Here is an 18430-nt window from a genome sequence, read left to right as displayed (position 1 = left end):
GTCTTCATGGACGATTTTTCTGTTTGTGGGTAGAGTTTTGAAGGATGTCTATCAAACCTTGAAATGATACTCGAAAGATGCGTAAAGGTAAACCTCGTTTTAAACTGGAAGAAATGCCATTTCATGGTTCAACAAGGAATTGTGTTAGGTCACGTAGTATCTGACAGAGGAATTGAAGTAGACAAAGCTAAAATCGAAATCATAGAGAACCTTCAACCTCCGAAAATCGTACGAGAAATACGAAGCTTTCTAGGACACGCCGGTTTCTACCGACGTTTCATTAAAGATTTCTCGAAAATCACCAAGCCACTTACAGGTTTATTAATGAAAGACGTTGATTTCATATTTGATGAAAAATGCTTAACAACGTTCAATCAACTGAAAACATCTTTAATCACCGCACCCATAATGCAACCACCTGACTGAAGATTACCTTTCCAAATCATGTGCGATGCGAGTGATTACGCAGTAGGCGCAGTACTGGGACAAAGAAAGGATAAGAAGCTCCATGCTATTTACTATGTGAGCAGAACACTAGATCCAACCCAAATGAACTACGCCACCACTGAAAAAGAACTTCTAGCCGTCGTGTTCGCTTTGGACAAATTCCGTTCCTACCTAGTAGGGGCGAAAATTATCATTTATATCGACCACGCCGCTATTAGATATCTGCTAAGTAAGAAGGATGCCAAACCAAGACTTTTAAGATGGATCCTACTCTTACAAGAATTTGATTTAGAGATAAAAGATAAGAAAGGTACTGAAAACGTAGTAGCAGACCACTTATCATGAATCGAAGGGAACAAACCTGAACAAATCCCAATTAACGATGATTTCCCTTACGAACGACTCATAGACCAAATGGAAAGCGATATGTCTGAACTAACATTAAACGATACAGAAATAGAAGAATCTGTTGAAGAAGTACATGCGAATGCAACTTTGCCATGGTACGCTGATTTTGTCAACTACCTAGCCGTCGGAGTACTTCCACCGGACCTATCTTACCAACAAAAGAAGAAATTCTTTCACGACCTAAAGCAGTATTACTGGGATGAACCTCTACTTTTCAAAAGAGGTACCGACAGTATTTTCCGTCGATGTGTTCCGGAGGACGAAATAGATGATATAATCTCTAATTGCCATTCCGCTCCCTATGGAGGGCCTGCAAGTACCTCAAAGACCTGCACTAAGATCCTGCAATCAGGCCTCTTTTGGCCTACTCTATGGAAAGACGTCCATAACGCGGTTATAAAATGCGACCGGTGCCAACACACTGGCAACATCTCAAGACGCGATGAAATGCCACAAACGGGAATCTTAGAAGTGGAAGTCTTCGATGTATGGGGGATTGATTTCATGGGACCATTCCCAGCTTCTTTTGGTAATAAATACATACTCATTGTTGTCGACTATGTTTCAAAATGGATCGAGGCTGTAGCTTCTCCAACAAATGACACACGAGTAGTGATCAAGTTATTCAAGAACATTATCTTTCCCAGATTAGGTGTGCCAAAACTAGTAGTCAGTGACGGTGGCTGTAACACCCCGATGAAATAAGGCTAATTATTTAATTTAAATTAATATAATATTTATTAATTTAATTAATTAATTGGAAATATTATTAAATTATTATTATTATTGGAATAATAATATAAATTGAAAATATATAAGTTGGAATAAGTAAAAGAGTTCATTTTGGAAAATAAGGTTTTCACGTGAAACTCAGAGAAGCGACTGAAAGAGGCAGAGGAGGAGAAAGAGCAAGGGAGCAAAGGTTGGAGAAGAGAAGAAGCTTGGAGCTTAGAGATTTCCGGATTAACTCAGGTAAGGGGGGTTTATCGTCGATTAATGGGTATTATGGGATAATATGTAATGGGTAGTGATAAGCCGTTGATTTGACCCTAATTGGGATTGTGAATGCTGAAAATGATGCTGGATAAACTGTGTTAGAAACTGAAATTGAATCCGTAATTTTGTGAGTCGTGTTTTTCCGAACGTATAGCTTTTTACGGAATTGGAATCGGAGGTCCGGAAGTCCTCCAACGGCGGAAAATGCGGAGAATTCTGCATTCTGCCTTGTGTTAGCGCAGGAACAGCTTCTGTCTTGCGTTAACCGGTTAACCCAGGGTGTTAACCGGTTAACACTGTTTTGAATTGTGTAAATTGCTGTTTTTGTCTGCGTTAACCGGTTAACCCAGGGTGTTAACCGGTTAACACTGTTGTGATTGCTGAAATATTGCTGTTTGTGCTGCGTTAACCGGTTAACCCAGGGCGTTAACCGGTTAACACTGTTAAGTTTTGGGACAGGAAGCGTGTTGTGCTGCGTTAACCGGTTAACCCAGGGCGTTAACCGGTTAACACTGTTGCAGAGTGGAAAAATGGATATTTTAAATGTTGTGTACATAATTGAGAGTTGGCCTATGTTGGCGTATGATGTAATAGGGATTATATCCCGCTGTTTTGAGCAGTATAGGTATTAGTAGAGTGTGCTAATACTGTGTTTAATTGAATTACATGATAATGATGTGTTGATGATGTATGATGGCATGTATAATGATATGAATGTATATATTATGCCTGTATTTGTGAATGGACTGTTGTATGGCTTAGAGTGTGAGCATATGTCCATTGTGAATTTTTGTTGATGCTGCATTGCTAGATGATTAGCGTGCATAGCATAGCCTTTGGGGCTGTAGCTAATTCCCATGGTGAGGAATTAGTGAGTGAACCATTGTGGGTTTGTTGTTGATGTTGCATGCTAGATGATTAGTGTGCATAGTCTAGCCTTCGGGGCTGTAGCTAATTCCCATGGTGAGGAATTAGTGAGTGAGTCACTAGGTCTCAAATGAGTGGGACTAGTGAGCTTAGTAGCCGTATCTGGAAGGGATCGGTGAGCTTGAATTATATGTTCAAGAATAGTCGGTACCGCATGTGTGGAGTCTCATTGCATAATGTATGTATGGCGTATAATATGAATGGATGTATTCCAATATTATACGTGTGTTTGTGTGGTTATGGAGTATGATTTGAGATTATACTTGTGCTTTATGTGGGTGTTGAGTATGATGTTGAGCTGATGAGCTGTTACTGATTGTATGTTGTGATTAGGGTGATTAATGTGTTAAATTACTTAACATGACATGATATTTTATAATGCTTATTATATCGATTGAGGAACTCACCCTTACAACTATTTTTCAGGTAACGAGAAATGAGTTGAGTAGAAGCGAATGCTTGGAGTCTAGTGTAGTCTCCTTAGTGGGTCATGCTCTGATAGATGTAACATTGGGAGGGAACTTTTAATATTGTTGTTAATGATTGTTGGACCAGTTTACATGTAGTATGTTACATGTTTTGATTGATTTGATCTTTATCCACTGCGATTTATGCAAATGTTTAATTGATTAAATAAAGAGCATGACAGTTATTTTGGAACATGGTGTGAATGATTGTGTGACACCCTTAACTGCATAATTACTCTGATATATGTTTATTATTTTAATTAAATATTTGGGGTATTTTAGAAGGGTGTTACATTAGTGGTATCAGAGCATAGTCGGTCGAGTCGAGTCGTAATTATTCTGTTTCCCTGTACGGGATAGGTGTTGTGTGACCCTATCAGTACTCATTGTTTTAGCTTGTTTGGGTTTTCAGAATAGAGATGGCTGGAAGAGGTAGAGATGATGCTGCGATTGCTGAGGCTCTGGGTATGCTAGCTGGAGTACTTGGAGGAAATCCGAATGTTGCGGGAATGGGAGCTGCTCGTCAACTGAGTGAGTTCCAGAAGAACAATCCTCCAATGTTCAAGGGAGCATACGATCCAGATGGTGCTCAGAAGTGGTTGAAGGAGATAGAGAGAATCTTCCGAGTGACTGAGTGTGCTGATAACCAGAAAGTCAGGTTCGGTACGCACATGCTGTCAGAGGAAGCTGATGATTGGTGGGTTGCTACCCGCACTGAATTGGAATCTGCTGGGAATGCTGAGATCACTTGGGCTGTGTTCAGAGAGAGATTTCTGAGGAAGTATTTTCCAGAGGATGTTAGAGGAAAGAAAGAGATAGAGTTCTTGGAATTGAAGCAGGGTAACAAGTCTGTTACTGAGTATGCTGCTAAGTTCACAGAGCTGTCAAAGTATTACACTCCCTATAATGAGGCTGCTGGAGAATTTTCGAAATGTGTGAAGTTTGAGAACTGGTTACGTCCCGAGATCAAGCAGGCTATTGGATATCAGCGGATCAGAGTGTTTTCTGACTTGGTTGACTGTTGCAGGATTTTTGAACAGGATTCCAAAGCCAGAGCAGAGAGCTATCAGCAGAGGGTTGATAGGAAAGGCAAGAGTCAGAATGATCGTGGAAAACCGTATGCAGCTGGCAAAGGTTTCCAGAAACAGAGTGGGATGAAGAGGCCTAGTGGGGGAGACTCTAGTGCCCCTGCTAAGTGTTATAGATGTGGTCGGGCTGGACATCGTGTTCATGAGTGTACCAGTGCTGAGATAAAGTGTTTCAAGTGTGGCAAAGGTGGTCATTTGGCTGCAGAGTGTCGGTTGAAGACTGTAACTTGTTTCAACTGTGGAGAGGTGGGTCATATCAGTCCATAGTGTCCTAAGCCGAAGAAGGAGAATCAGTCAGGAGGCAAGGTCTTTGCCTTATCGGGTTCTGAGACTTTTGCAGATGATCGTTTGATCCGAGGTACGTGTTATATTAATGGCTTTCCTCTTGTAGCTATTATTGACACCGGTGCTACTCATTCCTTTATATCTTTGGATTGTGCTGTGAAACTTAAGTTAGAGATATCTGAGATGCTTGGAAGTATGGTGATTGATACTCCTGCGAAGGGTTCAGTGACTACTACTTCAGTTTGTTTGAATTGTCCTTTGAGTATTTTTGGTAGAGACTTTAGGATAGACCTTATGTGTCTTCCACTAGTGCAGATTGATGTTATCTTGGGTATGAACTGGTTGGTGTTTAACCGAGTTTCTATCAATTGTTTTGATAAGACTGTGATCTTTCCTGAGATTGAAGAAGGAAAGGATTTGTTTCTATCAACGAGGCAAGTGAATGAGGCAGTAGTAGATGGGGCAGAGTTGTTTATGCTGTTAGCGACTTTGGAGGCTAAAGATAAACTAGTGATTCGTGATCTAGCCGTGGTGTGTGATTTTCCTGATGTGTTTCCGGAAGAAGTGAATGAATTGCCGCCAGAGCGTGAAGTTGAGTTCTCAATTGATTTGGTACCTGGTACTAGGCCGATATCGATGGCTCCGTACCGTATGTCTGCTGTTGAGTTAGCTGAATTGAAGAGTCAGCTGGAAGATCTGTTGGATAAGAAATTTATTCGTCCGAGTGTGTCACCGTGGGGTGCACCAGTGTTATTGGTTAAGAAGAAAGAAGGTACTATGAGGTTGTGTGTGGACTACAGGCAACTGAATAAAGTGACGATCAAGAATCGGTATCCTTTGCCGAGGATTGATGATTTGATGGATCAGTTGGTTGGTGCGAGTGTGTTCAGCAAGATAGATTTGAGATCTGGGTATCATCAGATACGTGTGAAAACTGAGGATGTTCAGAAGACTGCTTTCAGAACAAGGTATGGACATTATGAGTATTCTGTAATGCCTTTTGGTGTGACTAATGCGCCTGGAGTATTTATGGAGTATATGAATAGGATTTTCCATCCGTACCTAGATGAGTTTGTTGTGGTATTTATTGATGACATTTTGGTGTATTCGAAATCTGAAGAAGAGCATGCTGAGCATTTGAGAGTGGTTTTAGAAGTTCTACGGGAAAAGAAGTTATTTGCTAAACTGTCTAAATGTGAATTTTGGTTAGAAGAGGTTAGTTTTCTTGGTCATGTGATTTCAAGAGGTGGTGTTGCTGTTGATCCTTCTAAGATAGAAGCGGTATCTAAGTGGGAAGCTCCGAAGTCAGTTTCGGAGATAAGGAGTTTTCTTGGACTTGCAGGTTATTATAGGAAGTTCATTGAGGGATTTTCTAAGTTGGCGTTACCGTTGACGATGTTGACTAGAAAGGGGCAAGCGTTTGTTTGGGACTCAAAATGTGAAGAGGGTTTCCAAGAGTTAAAGAGGAGGTTGACTACTGCTCCTATTCTGATATTACCGAGTCCGTCGGAACTATTTGAGGTTTACTGTGATGCTTCATTGTTGGGTTTGGGTGGTGTGTTGATGCAGAATAAGCAGGTTATAGCTTATGCTTCGAGGCAGCTGAGGGTTCATGAGAGGAACTATCCGACGCACGATTTAGAGTTGGCAGCTGTGGTATTTGTTCTGAAGTTGTGGAGGCATTATTTGTACGGGTCGAGATTTGAGGTTTTCAGTGACCATAAGAGTTTAAAGTATTTGTTTGATCAGAAAGAGCTGAATATGAGACAAAGGAGATGGTTAGAATTTCTGAAGGATTATGACTTTGGTTTGAATTACCATCCGGGTAAAGCAAATGTAGTGGCTGATGCGTTGAGTCGGAAATCATTGCATATGTCTATGTTAATGGTTAAGGAATTGGATTTAATTGAGCAGTTTAGAGACTTGAATTTGGTGTGTGAGAATACTCACAATAGTGTTAAATTGGGAATGTTGAAGTTAACAAGTGGTATTCTGGATGAGATCAGAGAGGGTCAGAAATCCGATGTGCTTTTGGTTGATAAGTTGACTCTAGTGAATCAAGGTCAAGGTGGTGAATTCAGAGTTGATGAGAATGGTGTTTTGAGATTTGGAAATCGGGTGTGTATTCCGGATGTTGCCGAACTTAAGAAGAGTATTCTTGAGGAAGGACATCGTAGTGGCTTGAGTATTCATCCTGGAGCTACGAAGATGTATCATGATTTGAAAAAGTTATTTTGGTGGCCGGGAATGAAAAGAGAAATCGCAAGTTTTGTTTATTCTTGTTTGACTTGTCAGAAGTCAAAGATTGAGCATCAGAAGCCGTCTGGGCTAATGCAACCGTTGGCTATTCCAGAGTGGAAGTGGGATAGTATCAGTATGGATTTTGTTTCTGGGTTACCGAGGACGAGTAAGAATTTTGAAGCTATTTGGGTGATTGTTGACAGATTGACAAAATCGACTCATTTCATTCCGATCAGAATGGATTATCCGTTAGAGAGATTAGCTGAGTTGTATATTGAGAAGGTTGTAAGTTTGCATGGTATTCCGTCTAGTATTGTTTCGGACAGAGATCCTAGATTTACATCGAAGTTCTGGGAAGGTTTGCAGAGGGCTTTGGGAACTAAGCTGAGATTGAGTTCTGCATATCATCCGCAGACTGATGGTCAGACTGAGAGGACGATTCAGTCACTAGAGGATCTTTTGAGGGCTTGTGTTTTGGAAAAGGGAGGTGCTTGGGATTGTTATTTACCTTTGATTGAGTTTACCTACAACAATAGTTTTCATTCGAGCATTGGTATGGCACCGTTTGAAGCTTTGTATGGTAGGAGATGTCGGACACCTTTATGTTGGTATGAGTCCGGTGAGAGTGCGGTGGTTGGACCGGAGATTGTTCAACAGACTACAGAAAAGATTAAGATGATTCAGGAGAAGATGAGAATTGCTCAGAGTCGTCAGAAGAGTTATCACGACAAGAGAAGGAAGTCACTTGAGTTCCAAGAGGGAGATCATGTGTTTCTTCGTGTCACTCCGATAACTGGCGTTGGTCGAGCTTTGAAGTCGAAGAAGTTGACACCTCGATTTATTGGTCCTTATCAGATTTTGGAGCGGATAGGGGAAGTAGCCTATCGTATCGCTTTACCGCCGTCGCTTGCGAATTTGCATGAGGTTTTTCATGTGTCTCAGTTGAGGAGGTACATTCATGATCCGTCGCATGTTGTCCAAGTAGATGATGTACAGGTGAGAGATAACCTGACTGTTGAAACATCACCTATGAGGATAGAGGATCGAGAGTTGAAGCAGTTGCGGGGTAAAGAGATTGCCTTGGTGAAGGTAGCTTGGGGAGGACCAGCAGGTGGCAACGTGACTTGGGAACTTGAGAGTCAGATGAAGGAGTCTTATCCCGAGTTATTCGCTTGAGGTATGTTTTCGAGGACAAAAACTCTTTTAGTGGGGGAGAGTTGTAACATCCCGATGAAATAAGGCTAATTATTTAATTTAAATTAATATAATATTTATTAATTTAATTAATTAATTGGAAATATTATTAAATTATTATTATTATTGGAATAATAATATAAATTGAAAATATATAAGTTGGAATAAGTAAAAGAGTTCATTTTGGAAAATAAGGTTTTCACGTGAAACTCAGAGAAGCGACTGAAAGAGGCAGAGGAGGAGAAAGAGCAAGGGAGCAAAGGTTGGAGAAGAGAAGAAGCTTGGAGCTTAGAGATTTCCGGATTAACTCAGGTAAGGGGGGTTTATCGTCGATTAATGGGTATTATGGGATAATATGTAATGGGTAGTGATAAGCCGTTGATTTGACCCTAATTGGGATTGTGAATGCTGAAAATGATGCTGGATAAACTGTGTTAGAAACTGAAATTGAATCCGTAATTTTGTGAGTCGTGTTTTTCCGAACGTATAGCTTTTTACGGAATTGGAATCGGAGGTCCGGAAGTCCTCCAACGGCGGAAAATACGGAGAATTCTGCATTCTGCCTTGTGTTAGCGCAGGAACAGCTTCTGTCTTGCGTTAACCGGTTAACCCAGGGTGTTAACCGGTTAACACTGTTTTGAATTGTGTAAATTGCTGTTTTTGTCTGCGTTAACCGGTTAACCCAGGGTGTTAACGGTTAACACTGTTGTGATTGCTGAAATATTGCTGTTTGTGCTGCGTTAACCGGTTAACCCAGGGCGTTAACCGGTTAACACTGTTAAGTTTTGGGACAGGAAGCGTGTTGTGCTGCGTTAACCGGTTAACCCAGGGCGTTAACCGGTTAACACTGTTGCAGAGTGGAAAAATGGATATTTTAAATGTTGTGTACATAATTGAGAGTTGGCCTATGTTGGCGTATGATGTAATAGGGATTATATCCCGCTGTTTTGAGCAGTATAGGTATTAGTAGAGTGTGCTAATACTGTGTTTAATTGAATTACATGATAATGATGTGTTGATGATGTATGATGGCATGTATAATGATATGAATGTATATATTATGCCTGTATTTGTGAATGGACTGTTGTATGGCTTAGAGTGTGAGCATATGTCCATTGTGAATTTTTGTTGATGCTGCATTGCTAGATGATTAGCGTGCATAGCATAGCCTTTGGGGCTGTAGCTAATTCCCATGGTGAGGAATTAGTGAGTGAACCATTGTGGGTTTGTTGTTGATGTTGCATGCTAGATGATTAGTGTGCATAGTCTAGCCTTCGGGGCTGTAGCTAATTCCCATGGTGAGGAATTAGTGAGTGAGTCACTAGGTCTCAAATGAGTGGGACTAGTGAGCTTAGTAGCCGTATCTGGAAGGGATCGGTGAGCTTGAATTATATGTTCAAGAATAGTCGGTACCGCATGTGTGGAGTCTCATTGCATAATGTATGTATGGCGTATAATATGAATGGATGTATTCCAATATTATACGTGTGTTTGTGTGGTTATGGAGTATGATTTGAGATTATACTTGTGCTTTATGTGGGTGTTGAGTATGATGTTGAGCTGATGAGCTGTTACTGATTGTATGTTGTGATTAGGGTGATTAATGTGTTAAATTACTTAACATGACATGATATTTTATAATGCTTATTATATCGATTGAGGAAATCACCCTTACAACTATTTTTCAGGTAACGAGAAATGAGTTGAGTAGAAGCGAATGCTTGGAGTCTAGTGTAGTCTCCTTAGTGGGTCATGCTCTGATAGATGTAACATTGGGAGGGAACTTTTAATATTGTTGTTAATGATTGTTGGACCAGTTTACATGTAGTATGTTACATGTTTTGATTGATTTGATCTTTATCCGCTGCGATTTATGCAAATGTTTAATTGATTAAATAAAGAGCATGACAGTTATTTTGGAACATGGTGTGAATGATTGTGTGACACCCTTAACTGCATAATTACTCTGATATATGTTTATTATTTTAATTAAATATTTGGGGTATTTTAGAAGGGTGTTACAGTGGCTCCCACTTCATATCAAATATATTTGGAAAACCTCTTCTGAAGTATGGAGTCCGACACCGCGTAGAAACACTGTATCATCCATAAACTAGCGGGCAACTCGAAGTCTCAAATCGAGAAATAAAACAAATTCTTGAGAAGACCGTAGGAAACGAAGCTTTGTGGGCCTATAGGACGGCTTACAAAACCCCGATAGGAACCACACCCTTCAAACTAGTCTATGGTAAATCATGCCACCTCCCTGTGGAATTAGAACACAAAGCATATTGGGCAATTAAAACCCTAAATATAAACTATACTTCCGCAGGCGAGAAATGGATTCTGGACATCCACGAATTAGAAGAGCTGAGATTGGACGCTTACGAGAATGCCAGGATCTACAAAGAGCGAACCAAAAGATGGCATGACAAACTTTTTCCAGGCAAACTCAAATCTCGGTGGTCTGGCCCTTTTGAGATCACTAAATTCCTCAATAGTGGTGCGATAGAAATAAAAGGTAGGAAAAGTGACCCTTTTATAGTAAACGGGCAGCGACTAAAGCATTATCATAATATTGAAAATAGAGACTATTCGAACAGTCTCAGACTCATAGAGCTGCCCGCTCAACCCCAAACCTAGTACAACGCGACGCTACTGTCGAACTTACGACATTAAACAAAGTGCTTAGTGGGAGACAACCCACCCTTTTTCCTTTTTGTTATCTTTGTTACACTCTATTTTCCTTCTTTGATTTTCTTCTTTATTTTGTTTGCTCCCCTCTTCTTGATTCTTTGCAGTCATTCTTGTTGCTTCTAGTAACTAACTTAGACATACTGGATACTGATAAACAGGAAAATTACTAACTAGTTAGTTAATTACTTTCATCATGCAACAAATAGAGACAGTTTTCAGAGGCAGAGTTCAAAGAAAGCGGTATGATTATCTAGCCCGGAAGGATATGGCATTGACCATATATTATGATGGACCGACCATGGATAAATTAGGCATCCGAGATAGCATCCTATTTATGTTTAATCAGCTTGTGTGGGAGAACGCAACCATTAAGAGACGGTTTGTCACGTACCGTGAACTAACCTTAGAATTCCTTAGCTCCCTTGTATACAACCCCGAACATGGTTACGGACTTAACAAAGGGTTGATATCCTTTAGGTTGTTTAGCATGGACTTCACCTATAGCCGTCGAGACCTTGCTGACCTCCTAGGATTCCCTAGTGGCCCTTTCGTTTTTACTACCCGCCAGGAGGACCTAATCGGTGACATCGACCTAGATGACTTTTGGGGTAGCATAACTGGAGAATTCAACCCTAACCCGAATGAGATGCACTCACAAAAGATCCATAACCCTGCTATCCGATACTTTAGGCCTGATGGATATAGCCGTTGAGCAGTTTCATCATCTGAACGAAGTTGTAGCTGCATTGGGATAAAACCGTGGCTAATACTACTGACCACTGATTTCTCATACTCGCACTAAGCAATGAGGACACTGCTTTGTTTTGTGTGGGGAGGGAGCACATTTATTTTACTACCTTTGTTATTTTATTACTTTTGTTTGCTATGTTATTGCTACAATTTTTTTCCTATGTTACATTTAATTTCAATTTATTAATTCAATTGCTATTCATTTATTTCTGCTTATTCATTTATTTATTTATTTTTGCAATTATGCTGTTAAAATTCAATTGCTTAGTTATCATTATTATGTTGTTATCATATGCTGCTGCAACCTGTGTTGAAAAATTGAAAATCAGCGTGTGACGACCGTCATATATAGGGTGACGCCCGTCTCACAGACGTGACGACCGTCACGAATCTGCCACGATCGTCACACGGAATGCAAATGACCGTTACGAGCATCTGACCGTTACAAACGATCGTTACGCATCCGTTGCGCGTGACGACCGTCACACCCCTGTGACGACCGTCACGAATTCCAGAGAGCTCGCCTATAAATGCAGGCGCTTTTTCTCTCTTCTTCCTCATCAATTACCACTCTCATTACCATTATGCTCTCCATCTATTAAATTCTTTACTTTTTCTTCAAGCGTGTAACTCACAAATATTCCATCTCACCCACCAACACCAAAAGTCTCCTAAACCTCATCAATGGCCCGTTAAGAAAGAGCTACTCTCGACCTATCAACCGTCGTATTCCGAAATGGAGAAGCCGATGAACGCCAAAGAAACAACTACCTCAAGTTCTACCAACGCTCCGTTCAAGCTACGAGGTATGTTGATCATGAATGCCTGACGGAGCTAGGACTTTTGGAGGGCGTTGAGTGGATGCTAACAAACTCCAGCTTAACGCAACTGTGTACCACACCGCAGCCAACCTACGAAGCGCTGACCCTGGAATTTTTGAGTTCCTACTTTTATATCACACCCCTAGCGCTACTCAATACCTCATCGGAGTCGTCATATTTAGGATGTTCGACACCGAGTATTCCCTAAATCAAACCCAGATAGCGATAATGCTTGGTTTCCGACATGGAGAAGAAATCCACTGCTGCATCCCAGAAGGATGGTCAGAGATAGCATTCCCAGTTTGGCACAACCTCACCAACATGAACGCCACGAGCTGGGATACTCTTAACGCAACATATATCCACAACCCAACCATTAAATACTTTCACCGAGTCCTGGGGCACACAGTTTTTGGAAGAGTCAGCAACCATAAGGTAAACTCCAAGGAACTTTTCGTTCTTCACTGTGTGTTTGCCCAAATTGCGTTCAATGTTACTCCTTTTCTACTAGCCAACATCCAGGCTGCTTGCATGAGAGGCAGCCAAGCGTTTTGTTGTGGGGGAATCATCACCTCTATAGCATTAGGCTTGAACTTGGGAGATAAGCTAGCCAACTTACCAGCCCTGGAGGCAGAATTCCTCGACATCGACTATTGTCGTGCTTCACACCTGATCAAAGCGAGAGATGACGGGAAGTATCACCCTGTTGTCAGAAACAAGGTAGTTAGAAGCATCATCATGCCCAACAGGAACCGCACAGATCCAAGAGAAATGGCAAATTAGATTTTGGATCTGGATGCCCCCGAGCCAAATGATGGAAATCCTGGTAATGGTGCAGATGAAGTCGAGGAGGAGCTTGACAAAGGCATGCCTCAACCACCTCAAGAGCATGCTGCAGAGACTTCTTCCCGAGGACAGCGGAGAAGCGAACGAAGACCCGCCTCCATGGAAAACATCTACGCCGAGATATTGCGACACAACTAAAGAATGGAAGAATGCCAAACAGAAATGATGCAAGCGGTCCAGCAAATACAGCAGGATCAACACAATTATGCAAACTGGCATGATCAGGGGATGGCGGAACTTTCAGACCAGATGAGTGCCCTGACTTATCGCGTAGATGCCATCCAGGAGTACACTCAGCACGTGGGATTGGATCCTACCCAGCGAGGAAGAGGTGAGCGCATAAGAGCAAGAGCCAGAGCATGCAGAAGCCAGCCCGCGTAACGACGAGCAGTGATTTTTGTTTTTTTTTGTATATTATCGCATTGAGGACAATGCATTGCTTAAATGTGGGAGGAATTCCTTATCACTCCTCTACTGGTTTCTATTGTTAGTATTTTCAGCCAATACAATTTTTTTTTTGTCCTTATCAATCATTTTTACATATTTTGGCATAACAATTTTTTTTCCATAAGACTAAATGCATACCCTACGAGTATATAGGTTGTCTTGCGGAGGCTTTGTTAGAAAAACTGAGAAAGATCTAACAAGATTGATACCGTCTCGACACCCTAGATCCCTCACTTCTACGAGATCAGTTTGAATAACCATTATACCGACACCTTAAGTCTCCATTCTAGATTAACCCGTAGTAGTTTATACTAGCAGTCAGCACCGTCTCAAGCGCAAACCACGTGGAAAGCCGATGAATATAAGTGTTTGATGCCTACAAATTAAGAAATTCCTTCATACTGTTGCTATCAAGAAATTGATAAATGAACCATACAAAAGGTTGCAAAGATATACAAAAAGAAGGAACGGAAACCCCAGTCGGTTGGTCCAGAGGTACCTGGTACTGGACTCGGTAGGGCGAACTAAGGTTCGATCCCCCACAACCTTCAAGAAAAAGGGATATAAAAAGGCGTATCACACTAGTGTACCAGACCCTCGTGCTAAGAAAAGGATCAAAGTCACTAACCGGCTACTTCACTAAGTGCGTGCGGAGGTAAAAGGCTTAATGTGATTGCGCTAGAATGAAATCGAGTGAAATAGAAACATAGACACTAGGTTGAGATATAATGGCATGATTCGAACTAGCTTGTGCAAAGGAGAGATCTATGCTAAAGCTGAAAGCTCGTGTCGTCACAGTACCTTTAGTGTTTTACTCGAATATCGGCCATCTTAACCATCCACCTGACAACCACGTACGAATGGGTAATGTATTCGCGTTCAACTTTATTTTCAAATTGTATTTGCTTGAGGACAAGCAAAGATTCAAGTTTAGGGGAGTTTGATAACACGAAAACACATCAGATAATTGCCTTGATTTACACTCAAAAATCATACCATTTTAATTAATATCCCGATTATTCCGCAAGTATTTGAGTTGTTTTTGCAGGTATTTAAATCTCCAAGCATTAATGAGAAAAATAAAGAAAAGAGAGAAAAAGAAGAAGAAACAGATGAGAAAGCACAGGAAAAAGCAGAAAACCAGGATGCAGAATTTGTTGATGTGACGACCGTCACATATTCATAACGCTCGTCACGACCCAGACTGTGACGACCGTCACAGGCCCATGACGAGCGTCACGCGGCCACAATATGCGCTTTGAAACAGTCAATCACAGGCACCCAAACATGCCTAAATTTTCTCCAACAACTTGACTCCCACGGATTCCTCATTCAAACCAAGTCTTCCTTAAAAATCTCAACTACCAAGACCTAAAGGAGCACTATATAAAGGACCAAAGGGAGAAAAATTGGGGACGCCTACATTTACACTTACGCTCTGCAATTTAGTTTTACAACTTTCTAGCTTTTTAGTTTATTTTCTTTTCAGCAACCTTGTTTCCGTTGCCTTAGTTTATTCGCCATTCTTTTTAGAATTCCGTTTTCCCTTTTCCTTCCCGTTTTCCAGTTACCCATAGTAGTAGTTTCCTACACTGAGGAACTACTACACTTTATTTAATTTTAGTAAGCCAATTTGTATTGAAGAAGCAAAGCCTACCGACTTGTGGAGGACTGCTCAAGTACTCCGAGATTCGCTATACTCTATTACTTCGATTGCCAGGTTTTTATTGAATTATTATTGTTATTGCCCAATTATTATTATAATTATGTATGCCACAATGTTGATCTATTTATGCGCTGTGTTTGCTTCATTTAACATGTCCGGTTAAATTACATGTATCGGTATGTAGCAATTTACTTTGATGGGATTTAATAATAATCCGTGAAAACTCTTTTTCTCAAACAATCTTTTAGGCTGGCGTTTTTAATTTAAATTTAATTAACTTTATCACAAAAGCGTGAAAAGCTATTTAATACGGTTTTGCCACGAGAGTGGGAAATTAACTAAGGTGAGAACCAACAATCGCGAGAGCGTGAGGCTCGAGCTGGATAGTAAAAATTAGGCATTGAGTTTAAAAACAGCGATAACACTTTAAAAGCAATTAGAACTTATTTATTTTTAAAAAGTAATTTTAACTTCAAATGGGACAGCGAGAGCGTACATTCTGACTTAAAGCTATATGCCGAATCAACAACCACGAGAGTGTGAGATAAAGCTTTTTAAATAAATATTTTCTACTGAGAGATATTTGACATTTAAACTATTCACCGGTGACTTATCGAATCCCTGACAGTTAATGCGCTGCATACTGATTCCTTCCATCAATTATTTCTTAAAACTAAATTCCCCTTAGATTTACTATTTTACCCCCGAACTTCTACTAATCAATTCCCTTAGCTAAACATAGTGACGTTAGTAACACTAATTTGACCATAGGTCCCTGTGGGATCAATATCTTTTAAAACTAAAGCGACTGGATTGTACACTTGCAGTCAAGTACCCGATAGACTATATTTTACATATAGTCACGACAAGCATCAACCACCCATACCCAGAGCACCATCATCCTTTACATCATATTAACTTCCGGCAACATCGACATACTCTTCCAACCAACACTAGTTTTTCGGCAAAAACACCCACTGCTCCCTTAACTCATCTTTGTTTCAATTCAGCAGCTCACGACTCAGTTGCCCGTTTTTTACTCGAGTTGCCGCACAAACAATTTCACCGGTAACACAATCGTTCTCGTTTATTTCCGTATTTTTTCACTTGATTTTTATGACTGCTTGTATTGGATTTTTGTGTTATGCACTTGCTTATTTGAATCTGATATATATATATATATATATATATATATATATATATATATATATATAATATATATATATATATATATATATATATGGTTTGGTTATTCTAATTGTTTATACATAATTATACATATATATATATATATATATATATATATATATATATATATATATATTATATATATATATATATATATATATATATATATATATATATATATATATATATATATATATATATTATATATATATATATATATATATATATATATATATATATATATATATATATATATATATATATATATATATATATATATATATATATATATATATATATATATATATATATATATATATATACTTTTGTTTCATATATGCAAATACTGTAAGTTTCATTTCTTATAAGTAAATATATACACACTTGAATTCAAAGTTTGATATAGGTAAATATTGTAATTGTCCGCCTCTTATAAGTAAATATATAAACACATTAATTTAAAGTTTGATATACATCATACTTGTTTCATTTTTTTTATGAATAAATATATACATGCTTTAATTTAAAGTTTAGAATACATATTGTTTATTTGTTATATATATATATATATATATATATATATATATATATATATATATATATATATATATATATATATATATATATATATATATATATATATATATATATATATATATATATATATATATATATATATATATATATATGTGTGTGTGTGTGATTTAAGTTCTTTATGTATATATTTTGGTATTTTTCGGTAATGTGAGAAGTCGTGTTTTGATATTATTATTATTATTATTATTATTATTATTATTATTATTATTATTTATTTTATTTTGATTATGTAGCAATGCGAATTCATCGTAGATAGTGCGTGCTTGTTGTGTTTAACTTTTTATTTTTCAATTACTTTGAGCTTATGTAAAAAAATTGTAACACTGCTATAATAATATTTTGGTTGTTGCTGTTTTTTTATTGCGTTGCAATCTCAGAGTTAAAATCCAATTTAAGTTTCGAAAATTGCATGGACGCATTGATTTTTGCTCGACTTCTTATAGAGTGATTCCTATATGAATCCACTCTAAGTTATCTTGGAGCTAAATTCTGTTTATTTCGATTTTAGTTGGTTTCCAGTCACATGTCTTACTCTTGGGCCTTCTTACAATGAGATTGTTCCCTGACACTTACATTTGTCTATTATTTGTTTGTTGATTGGGTCCGTTTTAATTTTTTCAATATCATGAATCCCCATTCGACAAAATGTACCCCCATTCCCGTGACGTGTAATAATTTTATCGTTTTTATTTATTTATTTGCTTGATTGTTTAGTTAGTACTAACACAAGAATAAAATCAATTTCTTTTCAAAAAGATCAAAAAATAATGACTCGATCCAACATCGAGTATTTTCTCAATAAACAAATCAATCTATTTTCTTTCTATCTATTCTATTTCTTTCAAACCATGTCATTCAAATCTTTCTCAATCGCTCATCAAATGCTTGATCCAACGTCAAGCCAATTTCACAATAAAAACTCAAAAATACTTCATTCCTATTTAACACTTTTCAATAAGGATGGAAATGGAACATGGTGGATACTATGCACTCCTGAGACTAGGATTCGAGATGGATATCTCGCCTATCTTAGCTCTCGCCATCATCCAAAATTGTCAACACGGTTTCGTTAAACCATTTCTCAATCAAATTCAAAAACACTTAATTCTTATTAAATACTTTCGCAAGTAAGATGGAAATGGAATGTGGTGGATACCACACACTCCTGAGACTAGGATTCGAGATGGATATCTCGCCCATCCAAGTTCTCGCCATTACTCAAAACACATTCAAACCAATCAAACCTTTTTCTCGCCGCCATGCGATTGACCCTTAAACCCTTTCTCAAACGGAAGGTATTTTGTTTCAAGATGATGCAAAACAATGTTTCGTCCACTTGAACGTGTGAGTAAGCTTGTGACGTTG

The sequence above is a fragment of the Lathyrus oleraceus genome, chromosome 5 (assembly GCF_024323335.1).
Source record: "Lathyrus oleraceus cultivar Zhongwan6 chromosome 5, CAAS_Psat_ZW6_1.0, whole genome shotgun sequence".
In the NCBI taxonomy this organism is placed as follows: domain Eukaryota; kingdom Viridiplantae; phylum Streptophyta; class Magnoliopsida; order Fabales; family Fabaceae; genus Lathyrus; species Lathyrus oleraceus.
The sequence above is the reverse complement of the archived record's forward strand: the minus strand, read 5'-3'. Positions refer to the sequence as shown.